The sequence below is a fragment of the Bos taurus genome, chromosome 10 (assembly GCF_002263795.3).
Source record: "Bos taurus isolate L1 Dominette 01449 registration number 42190680 breed Hereford chromosome 10, ARS-UCD2.0, whole genome shotgun sequence".
NCBI classification, from domain to species: domain Eukaryota; kingdom Metazoa; phylum Chordata; class Mammalia; order Artiodactyla; family Bovidae; genus Bos; species Bos taurus.
Window position 1 is genome coordinate 31356804 of NC_037337.1, and position 19467 is coordinate 31376270.

Sequence of the window (19467 nt, forward strand, 5' to 3'; positions counted from 1 at the left end):
TCTGTTTCCCTCCTCATTTTTCTTTCCCAAATTTTTGTTGGTTTGATTAAGTTGCCGTTTATCTATTTTTTCCCATGGTTATTCTGAAAATTCTTTTCTGATTTTCATTTAATTTATTGTTATATCCCTTCCTAACTCTCATATTCAGACAAATATTTTTTTCGTACTGCTGTTGGAAAACAAGATACCATGCCACTCAGCAAGATGCTGTATTTCTTTTGGTTCCTTACTTCTTCATAAAGAGAAAACTATTGGGATGATTTTGCTTCTCTCATCTTTCCCTTCCCTACCCCAGCCTAAATTTTAGAACATTATTTTCTCCTGTCTTACCCCTACTGAGATTTCTAAGTTTCAATTAGACAGCTTAGTGCTTTTAGCTCTAGGTCCATTTAGTCAAGGCTATGGTTTTTCCAGTAGTCATGTATGGATGTGAGAGTTGGACTGTGAAGAAAGCTGAGCACCGAAGAATTGATGCTTTTGAACTGTGGTGTTGGAGAAGACCCTTGACAGTCCCTTGTGCTGCAAGGGGATCCAACCAGTCCATTCTGAAGGAGATCAGCCCTGGGATTTCTTTGGAAGGAATGATGCTAAAGCTGAAACTCCAGTACTTTGGCCACCTCATGCAAAGAGTTGACTCATTGGAAAAGACTCTGATGCTGGGAGGGATTGGGGGCAGGAGGAGAAGGGGACAACAGAGGATGAGATGGCTGGATGGCATCACTGACTCGATGGACGTGAGTCTGAGTGAACTCCGGGAGTTGGTGATGGACAGGGAGGCCTGGCGTGCTGCGATTCAGTTGGACACGACTGAGTGACTGAACTGAACTGAACTGAACTGAACTTATGAAGACACATGAGAGAGCCTGCTTCCCTTCTCTATTTTGGCCATGTGAGGACAGAGTGAGACACCACGTATCCACTATAAATGAGGAAATAGGCCCTCATCAGACACTGGATCTACACGGGGCTTAATCATGGACTTTCCAACCTCCAGAATCATGAGAAATCAATGCTTGTTGTTTAAGCTACCCAGACTATGGTGTTTTTAATTAATAAACTGACTGAGATAATGACTTTGTAATAAAAGACATCAAGCTGAAAATTTGATTTCCTATTGGTCCAATAGAAGAGGGATCTATACAGTTTGGTGTGACAATTAACTTGAGTATTAAAATAAATGAATACATATGATGTCACTTTAGGTGAAAACATGTTTTAATTCATAAAAAAGATTACTTTATAAAGTATTTATTTATGATTACTTTAAATGGAGATCTTTCAATATGATTCACCTTGCAGACATTTTCAGAAATATTTTATTGTGTAAAGAGAATCACACCTGAAAATTTTATTAACAGTTTAGTACCACCAAAGTAATATAACACGATTTTCATGTAGAGCAATTTTCATTCTTTGACACTCTATTCTCCTTTGAGTTACGTAGGTTTTGTTTCTGTTAAACAGTGAATTCACACTTACATTTGAATATAGTTTAAAATGGAATGAATTGAAATACTCTTAATGCAGTAGGCATAAAAAGGCAGTTGTATATATTACTCGCAGATATTGCATAGTTACCATGATAATCTAACGACTATATGCTTCCTTGGAGGCTTTAAAGAACAATGTGAACAGCCATCTTTCTGGTTTAAATATAGTTGTGAATAGAGGCAAGGGGCTGTTTGGGTAGTTCCTAAGATCCCATCCTGTCTTGTGATTACCATAGCAACAGTTGTAAAGAGAACACAAAAGCTGCACCTTCTGTAAAACTTGATACATAATTTGGAATTTTTATAAAGGTGGATACCAAACAGATTCCATCTACTAAAATGATTCATTTTAAGGTAAATGTAGGACTACACTAAATGTTAATGAAAAGAATGTCTCATCAGAACACTATCCATTAATTTCTAATTTTTAATGATAATTCTTTAAAATCTAGACTGCTGCTGCTGCTAAGTCGCTTCAGTCGTGTCTGACTCTGTGCGACCCCGTAAATGGCAGTCCACCAGGCTTCCCCGTCCTTGGGATTCTCCAGGCAAGAACACTGGAGTGGGTTGCCATTTCCTTCTCCAATACATGAGAGTGAAAAGTGAAAGTGAAGTCGCTCAGTCGTGTCCAACTCTTAGTGACCCCATGGACTGCAGCATACCAGGCTCCTCCGTCCATGGGATTTTCCAGGCAAGAGTACTGGAGTGGGGTGCCATTGCCTTCTCCAAAATCTAGACTACACACTACTATCTCAAGAAATTAGAGAGATGTTTATGCTCTTTAGAGCTGGCATTGTATCAAATCATGAACTAATCAGCATTTTTCACTCAGAATGCATTCACTGAGACTACAGTTTGTGAAACAAGTAGTCTGCAAATGCTCTTGTTGGTTCTGTGATAATTAAGGTAGTAACCTATAGAAACTTTCAGTTGTAACTAAATCAAAGATAATTTCTCTTAGGAATGGGGCAACTGTCTTCAGAGAGGCTATAGTTTTTAATAATGACAGTTTAATAGAGAACCTTTACAAACATATAAATACATGGCCCACCTCTCTGTCAACACCATGGCCCCCATTTTGCACTTGATAAATAGGTTTGTATATACCATAGGAGGAAACTGGACTAAGTATTTTGACAGTAGACATATCTGTGCTCAACTTGACAAGCTAGAAAAAGCTGCATGAATTCTAGACTTAAGAAGAAAGTATTAAGTACAAGTAAGATAGTATCAGACTTTATTTTGGGGGGCTCCAAGATCACTGCAGATGGTGATTGCAGCCATGAAATTAAAAGACACTTACTCCTTGAAGGGAAAGTTATGACCAACCTAGACAGCATATTCAAAAGCAGAGACATTACTTTGCCAACAAAGGTCCGTCTAGTCAAGGCTATGGTTTTTCCAGTAGTCATGTATGGATGTGAGAGTTGGACTGTGAAGAAAGCTGAGCACCGAAGAATTGATGCTTTTGAACTGCGGTGTTGGAGAAGACTCTTGAGAGTCCCTTGGACTGCAAAGAGATCCAACCAGTCCATTCTAAAGGAGATCAGTCCTGGGTGTTCTTTGGAAGGACTGATGCTAAAGCTGAAACTCCAATACTTTGGCCACCTCATGCGAAGAGTTAACTCACTGGAAAGACCCTGATGCTGGGAGGGATTGGGGGCAGGAGGAGAAGGGGACGACAGAGGATGAGATGGCTGGATGGCATCACCGACTAGATGGACATGAGTTTGAATGAACTCAGGGAGTTGGTGATGGACAGGGAGGCCTGGTGTGCTGTGATTCATGGGGTTGCAAAGAGTCGGACACGACTGAGTGACTGAACTGAACTTAGTATATATTTACTCCAAATTGGAGTGTCTAGTGACAGAGTCCTTCTTAGGAAAATTAGACATCCTTCCCTAAAGAATTGAAATCATACTAAATGTCAAGAACCCAGCTAGAAAAACAAATTCAAATTTCCCTAAATGACATCACCACCACTGTAGCCATTCTACTAGGTTATTGCCACACTCAGATCATGTATTAACCACTATTTTGGAACATTTATCATGTTAGCGTAGATCATATTTCTGGCATTCCACAAGTGAGTATATAAGGTCAAACACTTCAAAATGCTGTGTCTGGCCACTGGTACAGCATAGAAGAGCCCCAAATTAACATGTTCAGGTACAACAAATTCTCTTGCTGCTGTACTATAATTCTGATGTGTCCCCTCAGCCACAAGAAATAGAGGAGAGAGATTTTTGAGACAACGTGTGCCATAAATTCGGTGGTGACCATTTGTTCCTGCAAAAGTAATATTTTTCCATCTGCTGGCTAACAGCTTATGAATACAAACGGCAGATTTCCCAAGTGCTTGTTTAAAAGTTTCAGTGAAGTATTTGTGGCATCATTTTGCTTCACCTATAGATATTGCTATCTGAAGCTGCCTGTTGTAGCAAAAAAAGACAAAACTAGAATGACATATCCTATCAGCGTGTGTGTGTGTATTTTTCTTCTTTTCAGTCTCCACTTGTTTTTCTTTTGGTTTGGTTTCTGGGCTCCCTGGAAATCATGACGGTGCCTGTCTATTACATTCCTGCTTTCAGGTCCAGCCTAGATACTGGTTTCTAGCCATGAGTACCTCATCTGCTGGCTATTGGTCTATACTGGGGGTCTGTCTGTATTCCCCCTTTTCCTACCAACATGCCATCTGGATCTCTTTGATTGACCAAGGACTCTCAGTTCTGGCATTATGCTAAGTATATATCCACAGAGGCTACCATAACTCAGTCCTGCCTACACAATGTTATGTAACCCTATGTAGAATTTTGGGCTGGAAACAATTCAAAATTTGAAAATGCATCAGTATAATCTCTGCAAAAGTGGAAAAGAGTTAGTTTTCATAGGAGTTCCTGTGACTGAGGGAATGGTCTTGGGAGGAGAATTAAGGCTTGCTTTCTTGTCAGCTTTATGATCTTGAGCAACTTTTTCTTATGAGAACTGGTGTAATGCAAACCTTAAGGAGGTTGACAGACACATAATTGGCGTGAACGGAATGGGGTCCTATGTACTTTTAGAGGCATTATCTTATATCACCTTATAAGATGCACATTTGACCTTGTTTTTACTAATAAGAAGACTGAAGTTTACAGAGGTTTATGTGACATATCTAAAGTCACAGCTATTACATGACAGCTCAGGAGTTCCAACCTAAGTCTGGGTTTGTATCCCCCTAGCCTATTACATTAAATTTGGCTCTGAGGATGCAAAATGAACGCATAATAAAACAAGCAGCAAGAACAACAAAACTTATTTAAAGACACTGAAGAGTAACTGCGTTATGAAACACTTAACAGAACTATAAAGAAATTTATTTTTTGAGAAAGATTTTTATCAAAGGTGCACCTGTCCAAAGGATTACTTGATATTACATTTAATTCACTGTGTGGGAAAGTATGTTTTGAGTTTTTCTTAAAACTTAAAACATTTTAAATAAGATTTTAAGATAACAGGCTATTCTTCAAATAATTATTTCTTGTGTCAAGTTCTTGACTAGGAGCTACATGCAACTGCTCAATACAAAGAACTGCAGCTGCAGTAGAGTTTCTGAACATTCTGACTCTTTGCTGTATTAGATCTGGGCTCTCTCCTATACTGTTAGGCTAATCTGGCAAACCCTTACAGTAGCAAGTATTCTATTAGGCACTCTCAGAGCTCGGCATGCAAAGAAACGCTTTGGGGCTGAATTGTCTGATTTGGGTCTACATGAGACACAGTGAAGATTATTTCCCTAGTCATAACAAGATTGTATTTTCAGGAAAAAAAAATGCTTTGAGCTGGGCTCATTTGGTACTCTTATTTCTCAAATATTTTTTATTAAAGAAGATACTAAAGCTTAGATTTCCTTTCTTTCCTTTGTATCATCAACTGCATTTGAAGTAGATTTTAATGTTGTTTTTAACCAAGGTTTCACCTTCAGACAGCAGCTTTCATCACCAGGTTGGAGTCTTCGTTCAGCATTTTTAGAGCAGTCAGGGGTGAGGCCTTCCTGCTCCCACAGCCCCATTAATAAAGGGAGCACTGACTCTGCAGCCACTGGCCATGGCTCCCAGCACAGCCACCCATCACAGCACAGTAGTAAATCAGCCCTGCGTGTTTTCCTAATTTCAGGTTTGGTCTGACTTAATCCATCTAATAGGAAAAACATCTGGTCTAGTTTTACTTTTAATCTGTTCTTTACATCAGGAACCTTATCGCCCTGGGACCAAGTAGTAACAAGAGGTCAGTTCTTGTACCCGGGTATGGCTATACATGGTCCATGCCTAATAAGGGCCTGCTTTCCATTTATGCTTTTCAGTCCCTTACAGACCTTCATTAACAATAAAGCATTGACAGCACAATCAGCTTGGGGTTGTAAATTCCCTGATTAGTGAAAAGCCTGTGTTGTGACATAACTTGGGTCAAGAGGAGCTGCATACATAATCTAGGGTAAAGGAGGTGGTTAAAGTTATTTTTCAGTGATAAATTTGCAAAGATCTGAGTCTTTAACAGCTTTTCCATTAAGGATACATATTGTAAAATATTGTGTCTGAGTTGAATTTTACTTTTACATGGTTGCCCTAATACAAAATATTGTTTTAAAAATATATGGAAATATCTTTGAGGAAGCAATAAAATACTGTCATATGGAGGCAGTTTAGTTTCTGTTTATATTAGGCATACAAGATAGCACAGCCTATTTAACCTTTTTGAAATGACCGTAATGACTTAATTTTAACATTTTTGACTACAGTTAGAAGCAGTTTGGAGTTTTAGAAATCATTTCAATGAAAAGGGAGCAGGGGTCATTTGGTTTCCCAAACAGCATTTTCCAGTTTCTTTGTTTTCCTCCTGACATTTATCTCTGATTATTTTTCTACTCTCAGCTCTCCTCCTTCCTATCACCATAACTTCCAGAACTCTTTCTTTCTCTCTTTTGATTTTGAGAAAACTTTTGATATAGTGTGAAGATGGATTTTCTGATTGAGCTGAGATCAATTGTTGCAAAGATGCCTATCTTCCCACTTGGCTTTCTACTCCTCTGAATTGGTTAGAAAATCATGGACAACATGAGGTAACAGGGGACTCTATAGGAATTAACTTTAAATAGCCCCGGGCCTAAAAGCTCTTCCCAAATCTACAGTATGTTAGGGGCCTTTCACTCCCCAAAGTAATGTAGCTGTTTATGCACTCCTGCCTCTGAGTTCCTTTTAACTGGGGCCTGAGGAAGAGTGCATAAGCAACAGGACTTCGGCAAGCAGGAATTAATTATTGAAATCAATTATTGCGTCTTTCCGATGACTGCAGTCAGTCCTCAGCGAGTTGACATAAAAAATACTTGTCTCAATGGCTGTCTCTGTGAAAAGAGACTGAAATAAATCAAAACGAAAGGCGACTGACTTCAGACTTGGTTCCAATCCATCTCTTAGGATTTCTCAAAAACTTTACTAGTTGGGAGTTAAAAACAGAAAGATCTTAACTCTTTTCTTCCATGGATGGAGAATTATGTTTCCTGCATAGTCAAAGAATTTTTATTTCTCATCATGTAGAGAACTGTTTTGAATTTCTGATATTTAGCTATTAAAACTGATCTCAAAGTGTCCCTAGCCTTGCTACTGTTAGTATTATCTGAAGCTTAAACTGGTATCTCTTGAATTTGCTGATTATATTCCTAGCTTCCTCATCTTTGCCAAGCATGCCCTCTTCCTTTTAATTTGTTTATTTTGGAAACATTAAGAATTTACTTGGCAGACACTCTCTAATAGGCGAGGTCATTTACCGTTAAACAGACTTTTTAGTATATAGTAATATGGCGGAAACTTCAACAGGAGTATTTCACAGGGTTCTCTGGGGACAGCGGGTCACCTTATGAGTAAGAACAGTAAATATAAACACACTTCAATTAATTTCAAGTTGGATCATCAAATTTTTTTTTTTAATTGTGAAACTAACTTGTCATCTATGAGAAACGGATTGATATTTTAATAGGTTTTAGAGATAGTATGATTCTTAGAAAATAAAGATAGAGCCCAAGGCTGGAATATATACTTGTTCATTTCCCTGCACAAATTTCCTACTCAATAGCAGGCAAAATTTGAGGACCCAACAAGCTTGAGCCCTACTATATCTGAAAATGAGAAAAAAGTTGGGAGGAGGGTGCTTTTGAGGCAAATGTAAATAGAAGGGAAGAGGTTTTCCCTTAGAATTGAAAGGATTCCTTTGGATCAGGAGGAGAAAGAGCAGAGATACAGAATAGTAATGAATGTGATCAGTAAACTCCTGGGAAATGAGTCCAGTGGAGTGGACAGTTGTTTTGACCCCAAAGAATGGAATGCTGAAATATGCATGTAGATAGCCTCACAGAGATGTGTTAGGCAAGGACTTGCAGGAAGAAGCCCTGCTCATGGAAGCCTTGTGGAAAGGAATCAGGGACAAGTCAACCACAAACCATGTGACTTCCAGCCATTAATTGCTTCCCTACGTCCTTACTCACAATATCTTTTCAAAGTACCCAGCCCTACGAAAATCCTCCTGGGAACTAGGGAACCTTGAGGAAGAGGAGTAGGAGCCTCCCAAAATAGTGAGGTTAAATTTTCTGCTAATTTAGCAGAACCAAGTAATAGGGCTTGAAAGAGAAAAGAAATTGGCTTAAATAAAAATGAGATAATGCATATTTCTTGCAGCTTGAGTTTATGAACTGTGATTTCTACCTGATGTAAATTCTATCCTTCATTCATATCCATTCAAACTGTCCCCAAATCCCTGGACTGGCCTATGGTTTATCTCCTTTTCCATTGTCCTTCTTTTGGAGTTCACTGTTAGCAGATACTGTGGCATCTAAATATTATTGCTATGTAATCTGGATTCTTAATAGAAATTTCAGGAAGCTCTATTGTGGGCAGCATATGTGAATTGAAGAGAAATAATATTCTTTTTTGGGGATCAAGAGGAGTCAAGAATAATTTAACGCCGGCATCCTCTCTTGTCTCTGTTCCTCTCTATAACCAGTGACAATGATTAGGGATGGATCTCTGTCTCTTGTCTTAGAACCCATGTGGGAATGTGTGATTTCCCATTCTTTCTCTCTAAATGTACAGCTGAACCTTTCAGTAACTTTACCTGCTTTCCCTTAGATCTTAATAATTAATTTGTATAGCCAAATAAATAAACTTAACAGATATCTAGTTCCTACTGTGTAAGGTACTTCTCAAGGTTTTGCCCTAGAAATGATAGATTTAATAACACAAAATATTGACTAGAGTGGCAGAGAGGCTGAGTGCAGAGAGAAGATGAATGATATGTATGGGCTGGCTTCAGAAATAAACCTCAGCAAAATCACTGCTGGAATATTAGTATTAGGGGGTGGTAAGGGTCTAGGTATCAAGGCAAGAACTCACAGCAAATTTAAACTTCTAGAGCTAGAAATTTGAATTCTGATATATTAAACTATTCAATCACTTGTCAAGGTTTTATTTTGTTGCACCAACATTCTCCCAAAACTGCCTGTTAAAAACAAAACAAAACTGTTGCTAAGATTTTATTAAGGAAGGGCCTCAGAATTATGTGTTTTTCTTGTGTTTGGTAATCTAGTACTTAATTAATATCTTGCTCATGTTCTCTAGAAGCAGAGCTTGGGTACATGTTGTTTATTGAGTGGATGCTCTTGGGAGAAAAGGGAGAAGTTCTGAAGCATAAATTGTACCTTAGATTTGGTCTCTCACAATGAGGTAAAGAGCTGACTTTATGTACATTTTTGTGAGTCAATCATTGGCAGGAAGCTGTTCATACCACCTTATCCTGTGTGTGTATGTGTGTGTGTGTGTGTATTTGTGTGTGAGATTTTCCAGGTGAAGTGGCTCTCCTTAGGTCAAAGGCATTTCTCTAGCACTCAGAACATCTCACGCTTACCCAGTGAAGGAGATCTGGGCAGGGTACCAACAGTATTTACTTTATTTGACATTCTTTTCTAACACTTTTGGTATTTTTTTAAAAAGTTATAAATTCAAAATGTTTAACGTTAAATTAATATTATTTTTAGGGATTTCCCTGATGACTCAGTGATAAATAATCTGTCTGCAATGCAAGAGACCCAGGTTTGATCCTTAGGTAGGGAAGATCCACTGGAGAAGGGAATGGCTATGCATTTTAGTACTCTTGCCTAGAGAATTCATTGGACAGAGGAGTATGGTGGGCTACAGTTCACGGAGTTCATGGGATTGCAAAGAGATGGACAAAACTAGGCAACTAAAACTTTCACTTTCTTTTAATATTATTTTTAATGTCTTTAGTAATTTTAACACCTTTCCTATTTAGCATACGAAACATGCATTTCATATTCTGATATTTTGTTAGAGTAAACTTGTTTATTAACTGCTCAATGAATTATTTTTGATGAGTGATTGAATTTTGAAGTGTTCTTAAGCAATACAGGGCTTCCTTGGTGGTTCAGTGGTAAAGAATCTGCCTGCAGTAAGGGAGAACTGGGTTTAATAGCTCGATAGGGAAGATCCCCTGGAGAAGGGAATGGCAACCCACTCTAGTATTCTTGCCTGGAGAATCCTATGGACAGAGGAACCTGGTGGGCTACAGTCCATGGGGTCACAAAGAATCAGCCACTCACCCACAACTGAGCAGCTAACACTAAGCAATATAAATGTTGCTGCTGCTGCTGCTAAGTCACTTCAGTCGTGTCCGACTCTGTGCGACCCCATAGACAGCAGCCCACCAGGCTCCCCTGTCCCTGGGTGAGTAAATCCCAATAATGACTTATTTCATAGCAAAGGATGCTAAAAATAAGTTGTGTGTGTGCTCAGTTGCTCTAGTCATGTCCAACTCTTTGTGACCCCCATGGACTATACCCTGCCAGTCTGGAGTGGGTTGCATTTCCTGCTCCAGAGGATCTTCTTGACCCAGGGATCAAACCTGCACATCTTGCATCTCCTGCACTGGCAGGTGGATTCTTTGCCACTGTGCCACCTGGGAAGCCTCTAGAAATAAGTTACATGTTGTATTTTAGAAATTCTTTTCCCATCCCTACTCACCAAGAAAATGTTAATAGGATATGTACTTTCAACAAAAAAATGCTTTTACTTTATACAAAATTTTTCATAAAATGAAGCAATAATCTTAATAAAGTGATAGAAAAATAAGTATGGGAAAGTATTCTCTTATTCTTGAAATAAGAGTGCAATGGCAGTATTATAAGTACACAATTTGGGACTGCCTTTGTACATTTGGAGATTAGCACTAAGATTTATAAATATCTAGGAAGCTTCAAATCTCTTACAAAGGTCATTACTGTGTATTAACAATAAGTATTGAGATAATATATCTTGATGAAAATGAATTTTAAAAAGATTTGTTATAAGACCACACAAAAATTAACTTTAATCTATCTGTCAGCATTAAGAAAGGAGGGGGAGAAGTCTTGATTATAAGAGTTCAATAACCACCATGAGCTCGTGACTTGGTTCTTCTTTACTATCACCTTAATGGGCCATTTGGATTTATGCAGGAAAACTAAAGCTCTGTGGGTTTGAAATTGATCATTTTTTCTTTTAACAATGGTCATGTAAGTGTCTTTGTATATCAGATACTGTTATGGAGGGTTTGAACCATTTGCAAATTTGCAGAAGGATTCATTCCACATTGTGAGGGTTAATGTTCCCTTATTGGCTGACAGGGAACTATTTTTTAAGAGTTTGAAACTTGTTATTTTCACATTGTTACTGTACATATGTCTCCAGAGTGTGGGTGCTTCATAAACAACACATTTTGATCTGAGCAGATGTACTGCATCTCTAGAGGTTAGGAAGTTCATTATTACAGACAGCCCACCTAACATCCTCTTGGTTAGACTCCATTAGGTATATTAAAATACATTTCAAAATGTCTGAATGAAAAGTTTATTCAGTGATCAACAGAGTGCTTACATCTCCTCCAGATGAGGAAAAGTTTAGTCTCAATAGCAGTGGTGACATTCAAGTGATATATATTTGTAATATTGAATACTAAGTGGGTACTACTGTTGGCTTTTACTGGTTCCTAAAATAAATATCTTCTAGCAGCACTTTAAAGACATGATCTTAGCCACTTTCATATTCCAGGGAGGGAATAATGCTATCATCCTTATAGGATAGAAAGGAAATATGAAAGAAGACAAGGGAGATGCATGATATTCTTATAAGCTTTTGATTCATGTTTCACCTATGTGGTCCTTCTGCTCTAGCAGGAATTATTCTGTTCTTTCAGGGGAAAAAAGGCCTACTTTAGGATTAGCTGGACTGCAAATGGCATTCCTTAAAGCAAAAGGCTTAAAAAGGAAATTATGAAATATATTAAATTTCTCTCAAATGAAATATGACTCCTAGGAGTGGTAATCAATTTTTAGTTGAGAGGTAGTGAATGAGGTTAAATTATGAATTCACACTTTCCCTTGTGATCATCAAATCATCACTCTTAAATTATCTTCTTTAAAGGCTCAAAGTCGCTTGTTGTTTTATGCTTCTCCCATGTTCCTGGTGCTAGCATATTAATGATCTTTGCCATTTGTAGAGTAGCAAGCTGCCAGATCAATAAACGTGCTTAGCTGCTTGCCATTAAAATTGATCTGTACTATCCTTCCGATTGACGTCACATCCAGCTGTAAATATCATCAAGTAAGCTGTCAACTCATTTTCATTATGAGTGTTTTTTGTTTCAAAAGATGAACTTCTGTAGGACAGCATGTTAGGATTTTTCTTCATTATTTCTGACATTTCCCCAATAGCATCAAACACATCCTTAAAGGAAAATCAGGATTGGCCAATAATTTTTTTTTAAAAGGAAGGGGAATTAAAAACAGCGATAACAACAACAAACAAAAAAGATAACAACTGAGAATGTCAGAAATTTCTATAAAAGTTGCAAGAAGCAAGATGTGGATGTTCTCTTTCAAATGTGAACCAGGTTCATGAGGCCTTATGAGTATCTGGGTTTACATAAAGAAAATTATAGTGTTATATTATTGGAAAGATATATTTTTAACAGAGTTCACCATTGGAATTTCAAAGGTATATTTGTTTATGTGATAGTTGACCATAAATTCTTCCTGAGAAAAATTCTGTTATTATCTGCAAAGCATCAGAATTAGGGTCATATGGTGGTGAGAGTACCTACATTGATGTCCATCAATGTGAAAATTGTGGGAAGGTCATAATGTTTCTAATGGAATGTCAAGCTTACCATGTTAGCTTTGTTCTTGAAGAATATCCCTCTGTTCCCATCTAGCTATATGGAACATAGGTCCCCAGGTCTTTCTCTGCTATCCAGCTCCCCTGGAAAGTCTGAAAAGAGAAGCAGTATTTATTACTGATCACTTAAAGATCATTTATTCCTCTAAAAATTCTAAATTGGTACATATATAGTAAAATATATATGTGTATATATGTGCATACATGTAATTATAAATAAACAAACAACATATATTATATTAGGGGTGATAAGATGCACACAGGAAATTGGAGAGCATTTTTGCATTTTTAGATTATCATACAGCTTGATTATTACAAATTTGGATGGTGTTCAACTTTTTGCAGAATTATTACCCAATTATTTTTTACATTAGAACTTAGTTTTTAATCAAAAGATATTGCAAGAGACATCTCTGTAAAATTCATACTAAATTTGTTATAAAACAATTAAGATTATAATCTGTATCACTCCATATATCCTCTATGAAATTTCTACTAAGATGTATCTTTTGAGTTCAATGCTAAGTAAATGTTCTTTTTATGAGACTCTGGAATCTTCTTCTCTGTTGATAACTAGAATTGTTTAACTGATATTTCCATTTAGTTTTGACTTCCAGGAAACTTGGAATTAAATTCGAAAGGCACAATAAAATATTAAATAGTCATGATAACAGATATGTTCAGCATGTCGACATTCTTGATTTTATATTTTTATCACTTTACATGAACTACCTTAAATATTTTGTGAGATAGAATATAAGTAATTATAAACAAATAAAATATTGTTTATCAAGGTGCCAGTTTATATTATCTTAAAAATGTCAACTTTCAATAAAAGTGAAAACCATGAGTTATTCATGTCGAGATAGTCTATATTCTCTTTGACAGAATGTACAGAATTTACAGTACTAATATGACCTATACAGTGAATGTCTATCCAGTAATAGATGCTAGAATATTTACTTTATCTTTGTTGATCTTTCCAATCACCTTGCAAATAGATAAAATGTATCCCCATTTTTCTGAGGGTCAGAGAGCTTGAATGACTTATTTATGATAGAGCTACTGCCCAAATTCCACACATGAAATGAAGAAATAAACTCTGTCAAGTATACATTGCAGAGATCGGTATACTTTAATTATAGGAGTGATAAGTTCCATGTCTTGTGCATCTTTGTCTCCTTGGGTGCCAATACTTGTCAAAGAGTAAAGTGTTAAAGATATTTATTACATAATTGATGTAACAAATGAATAAGTTAATTGTGAGTAATATGGCAATAACAAAAGTCATGTAATGACTATAACAATATAACAATTATATAATAAAATATTTGAGCTTGTTGATAGTTGTATTATTTATATTACATGTTATATTTAAAGTGATAAGAACCTATTACTTCACAAACATCTAACTGGTGATTCAATACAAATTATTTCACTGAATTTTACAGAAAGTCTGGGAGGTAGATATCTAGGAAACCAGCTTCAGAAATCATAGAGCATCCAGCTGAAGATGGTCAATTAGAGTAGGGATTTAAATCCTTAACTCTAGAGCTCATAATCATATAAAATTTTGCTATGAAATGATCTCTTTGAAATTGATCTTTACTTCTAATGAGTGAGTTCCATATTTTATAAATCTACTCTACCTGATCACAACTCAATATCAACTTAGTTGATCATTCCTTCTTCCTGAAGACACATTCTTCACTTGACTTCTAGGACCTCATACTCTTTCAGTTTTCCTCCTACCTCATTTATCAATCCATTTGTGCTTTTTGTTGATCCCTCTTCTTTTCTTCAAGGAGTAGGATGCTGGTGTGATCCAGTATTTAGTCCTTGATCCTTTCCAATTCTCTGTCAACACTCAATCCTATGGTGATATCCAGAATCAAGGCATAAAATATGATTTTCACCATTATTTCATATGGTATCTAGTTTTTATAGATACCTATTATATATATGGGCTTCCCTGGTGGCTCAGAGGTTAAAGCGTCTGCCTAGAATGCAGGAGACCCAGGTTCGATCCCTGGATTGGGAAGATCCCCTGGAAAAGGAAATGGCAACCCACTCCAGTACTCTGGCCTGGCGAATCTCATGGAGGGAGGAGCCTGGTAGGCTACAGTCCATGAGGTCGCAAAGAGTCGGACACGACTGAGTGACTTCGCTTTCACTTTTCATTATATATATATATATATATATATATATTTCTTTATAGATATCTATTAACTCAAACTCAGCCTGCCCAAATCATATCTTTTCTCTGAAACGTGCTCTTTCTTAGTTTGTCCTCTCCCCGTTGAAGGCAATGGCATCCTCCCCAGTGTTCAGGTCAAACACCTTGGTGTCATGGTATCATCCTTTTTTTTTCCTCTCTCTTTCATACCCCATATTCACTATGTTAGCAAATCCTGTTGGCATTACCACTTAAATATATTTAGAATAGAATCATTGGATCAATTTTTACGGTCTCTACTGATACCACCCTGCTGTAAGCCTTCATGGTTTCTCTTCTGGACTATCACAATCTCCTCTTAACTGATCTCTCTGTGCCTACCCTTGCCCCTTATCATCAGCAGAGCAGCCATGGTGATCCTTTTGAAATGGAACATCCCATTAGCTCTCTTCGCCCAAATCATATAATGGTTCTCTGTTTTATTCAAGTGTTCAGTTCAGTTGCTCAGTCATGTCAGACTGTTTGCGAGCCCATGGACTGCAGAACGCCAGACTTCCCTGTCCATCACCAACTCCCGGAGCTTGCTCAAACTCATGTCCATTGAGTTGGTGATGCCATCCAATGATCTCATCCTCTGTCATCCCCTTCTTCTCCAACCTTCAGTCTTTCCTAGTGTTAGGGTCTTTTCCAGTGAGTCAGCTCTTCGCGTGAGGTGGCCAAAGTTTTAGAGTTTCAGCTTCAGCATCAGTTCTTCCAATGAATATTCAAGACTTATTTCCTTTAGGATGGACTAGTTGGATCTCCTTGCTGTCTAAGGGACTCTCAAGAATCCTCTCCAACACAGGAATTCAAAAGCATCAGTTCTTCGGCACTCAGCTTTCTTTATAGTCCAATCTCACATCCACACTTGAATACTGGAAAAACCATAGATTTGATTAGATGACATTTGTTGGCAAAGTAATGTCTCTGTGTTTTAATATGCTGTCTAAGTTGGTCATAGCTTCCTTCCAAGGAGCAAGTGACTTTTAATTTCATGGCTGCAGTTACCATCTGCAGCATTTTAGAGCCCCCAAAAAAGTCTGTGACTGTTTCCATTGTTTCCCCATCTATTTGCCACAAAGTGATGGGACTAGATGCCATGATCTTAGTTTTCTGAATGTTGAGTTTTAAGCCAACTTTTTCACTCTCCGCTTTCATTTTTCATCAAGAATTTCTTTAGTTCTTCTTCACTTTCTACCGTAAGGGTGGTGTCATCTGAGTATCTGAGGTTATTGACATTTCTCCTGGCGATCTTGATTCTAGCTTGTGCTTCATCAACCTCGTCATTTCCCTTGATGTATTCTGCATATAAGTTAAATAAACAAGGTGACAATATACAGCCTTGAAGTACTCCTTTCCTGATTTGGAACCAGTCTGTTGTTCGGTGTCCAGTTCTAACTGTTGCTTCTTGATCTGCATACAGATTTCTCAGCAGGCTGGTAAGGTGGTCAGGTATTCTCATCTCTTTAAGAATGGTTCACACATTTTTGTGATCCACACAGTCAAAGGCTTTGGCATAGTCAATAAAGCAGAAGTAGATGTTTTTATGGAACTCTCTTGCTTTTTCTATGATCAATGGATGTTGGCAATTTGATCTCTGGTTACTCTGCATTTTCTAAATCTAGCTTGAACATCAGAATGTTCATGGCTCATGTACTGTTGAGGCCTGACTTGGAGAATTTTGAACATCACCTTGCTAGTGTGTGAGATACTCATCTCACACAATTCTTTGGCATTGCCTTTCTTAGGGACTGGAATTAAAACTGACCTTTTTCAGTACTGTGGCCTGGAGTTTTCCAAATTTGCTGGCATATGGAGTATAGCACTTTCACACACCATCTTTTAGGATTTGAAATAGCTCAACTGGAATTCCATCACCTCTACTAGGTTTGTTCATAGTGATGCTTCCCAAGGCCCACTTGACTTTGCATTCCAGGATGTCTGGCTCTAGGTCAGTGCTCACACCATTGTGGTTATCTGGGTTATGAAATTTTTTTGTACAGTTCTTCTGTGTATTCTTGCCACCTCTTCCTGATATCTTCTGCTTCTGTTAGGGCCATACATTTTCTGTCCTTTATTGTGACCAGCTTTGCATGAAATGTTCCCTTGGTATGTCTAATTTTCTTGAAGAGCTCTCTAGTCTTTCCCATTCTGTTGTTTTCCTCTATTTCTTTGCACTGATCACTGAAGAAGGCTTTCTTATCTCTCCTTACTATTCTTTGGAATTCTGCATTCAAATTGGTATATCTTTCCTTTTCTCCTTTGCTTTAGCTTCTCTTCTTTTCTCACCTATTGGTAAGCCCTCCTCAAACAATCATTTTGCGTTTTGCATTTCTTTTTCTTGGGGATGGTCTTGATATCTCCGTCCATATTTCTTCAGGTACTCCGTCTTTCAAATCTAATCCCTTGAATTTATTTGTCACCTCAACTGTATAATCATGAGGGATTTGATATAGATCCTGCCTGAATGGTCTAGTGGTTTTCCCTTCTTTCTTCAATTTACGTCTGAATTTGGCAATGAAGAGCTCATGATCTGAGCTACAGTCAGCTCTTGGTTTTGTTTTTGCTGACTGTATAGAGCTTCTCCATATTTGGCTACAAAGAATATAATCAATCTGATTTCGGTATTGACCATCTGGTGATGCCCATGTGTAGAATCCTCTCTTGTGTTTTCGAAAGAGGGTGTTTGTTATGACCAGTGCATTCTCTTTGCAAAACTCTGTTAGCCTTTGACCTGCTTCATTTTGTACTCCAAAGCCAAACTTGCCCATTCCTCCAGGTATCTCTTAACTTCCTACTTTTGCATTCCATTCCCCAATAATGAAAAGGACATCATTTTTGGGGGGTGTTAATTCTAGAAGGTCTTGTAGGTCTTCATAGAACCATTCAACTTCAGCTTTTTCAACTGGTTGGGTCATAGACTTGTATTACTATGATATGAATGGTTTGCCTTGGAAATAAACAAAGATTCATTCTGATCTTTACTTGGGGATAGCTCTACACATTCTGGCCCCTCAAATTCTCTTTGATGTTTTTACTACTCTTATTCACCTTGTTTCCCCGAATATGCCAGGCAGGTAATCAGGTAATCATTTCAAAACCTTTTATTCATTTCAGAACTTTTGGGGGCTGTATCTTCTATATGGAATAAAAATATTCCAAGTCTGATGTTCTTAATGAGGTAAGAAGTATACCGTGATCACCAAATTTAAAATTGAATCCTTATCCTAAATTCTCATACTCTAATCTACTTTTTCTTTTTTTTCACCAACTTATTTCTAATATATTAGTAATACATTAGTTGCTTTTTATGCTTTTCCTTTGTTGATATTTTATGTCAATTTGCTAGAATATAAAATTCTTAAGGGCAGAGATATTTAAGAAAAAATTACACATATATCCCAGTCTCTTGGAACAGTGTATGAATCATAATATATGCACAATAAACAGTTATTAAATTAACAAACTAATTCATATTTGAGAAATTACAGTGCGTTTTTGAAGGTACTACAGAGTCACTCTCAACTATTCTAGGACAAATTGCAACTGCCTTTTTGTGATTACAGACAAATTTAGTGATTATGAAAAGTCAAAGTGTTAGTTGTTCAGCTGTATCTGACTCTTTGTGACCCTATGGACTGTAGTCCACCAGGCTCCTTTGTCCATGGAATTCTCTAGGCATGAATATTGGAATGGGTAGCCATTTTTTTCTCCAGGGCATCTTCCTGACCCAAGGATTGAACCCAGGTCTCCTGCACTGCAGGCAGATTCTTTACCATCTGAGCCACCAGGGAAGACCAATAGGCAGTTACTATAGGCAGGTTCATATCATACCCTGCTTTTAAGTTTAAATCGGGGATACCTGTGGGGTAATGCAGTGTGTTCCTTTGACCAAAGTGAAAGTGAAAGTGAAACTGCTCAGTCGTGTCTGACTCTTAGCAACCCCATGGACTGCAGCCCACCAGGCACTTCCATCCATGGGATATTCCAGGCAAGAGTACTGGAGTGGATTGCCATCCTTAAACCTGTTAAGGGCACTAAGAGGCATGCTCTTTTCTTGCCATTTGACATTTTGCCACTCTGTTTATTGATTGTCTAACAAAGATCTAATAAAGTTTAGCACTGCTTATTAATGGTTTCTGCTTATGTTTTAGCAGAAGTAACATTATGTTTGCAGGCAGATATAGCAAGAGCAAATAGTTTTTCTCTTCCTGGCATTCATTTCCAATGCCTTGTCCCTAGAAAGGCATTGTCTACAAGTATAGACTATCTAGAACATGTATGTGTGTGTATATATATATATACTTTTTTTTTTTTTTGAAATCAGAGGCTCATACACATCTGAGTTTAATTTTCACTTTGGACTATTTATCTCAATCCTAACTAATAGGTTGTAATTGACGTATGATCTTTCATTGGTCTTTAGGAAATCTGATTATTTTTCTTTGTGTGTATGTGTGCAGGCACAGAAATATTAAGCACATTTTTAGTAAAAGCATCATTTTTA

At 37.4% G+C, this 19467-nt stretch overlaps 1 non-coding gene across 1 annotated transcript; it reads left to right on the forward strand.

The window, feature by feature from the left end:
* Positions 1-14714: 14714 nt before the first annotated feature.
* On the forward strand, positions 14715-14786 carry TRNAS-AGA (transfer RNA serine (anticodon AGA)). Its single transcript has one exon. It is a non-coding gene; the product is annotated as a tRNA-Ser (tRNA).
* Positions 14787-19467: the final 4681 nt, after the last annotated feature.